This window comes from Sinocyclocheilus rhinocerous, unplaced genomic scaffold (assembly GCF_001515625.1).
Source record: "Sinocyclocheilus rhinocerous isolate Xijiao unplaced genomic scaffold, SAMN03320098_v1.1 scaffold1251, whole genome shotgun sequence".
NCBI lineage: Eukaryota > Metazoa > Chordata > Actinopteri > Cypriniformes > Cyprinidae > Sinocyclocheilus > Sinocyclocheilus rhinocerous.
This window is the reverse complement of record NW_015636566.1, coordinates 344,761-344,985: the sequence shown is the minus strand read 5'-3', so window position 1 is coordinate 344,985 and position 225 is coordinate 344,761. Positions and strand designations below refer to the sequence as shown.

General features: G+C 40.9%; 1 protein-coding gene across 2 annotated transcripts in view; it reads right to left on the bottom strand.

The window, feature by feature from the left end:
• nol4lb (nucleolar protein 4-like b) overlaps window positions 1-225 on the bottom strand; it is a 145,265-nt gene that overhangs the window by 115,725 nt on the left and 29,315 nt on the right. The gene's annotated exons all lie outside the window — the stretch shown is intronic.

Here is a 225-nt window from a genome sequence, read left to right as displayed (position 1 = left end):
ATGCTGCTTTTGCTGCTTTGTCCACAGAGGTTACAGGGAAACGGCTCTAATTCTGTTGTTCCATTAGGGCTCAGAGAGTGCAGAGAGTGGATTTACAGAGAGTTACATTTACATTCAGGCTGTGTGCAGTATTTGTCTGGCCAAAAAAAGGGACCGAATTTGCATAACCTTCTGTAAATTTTGACTGGTTGATGAAAAACAAGCTTATGTGGATTCTACACATTT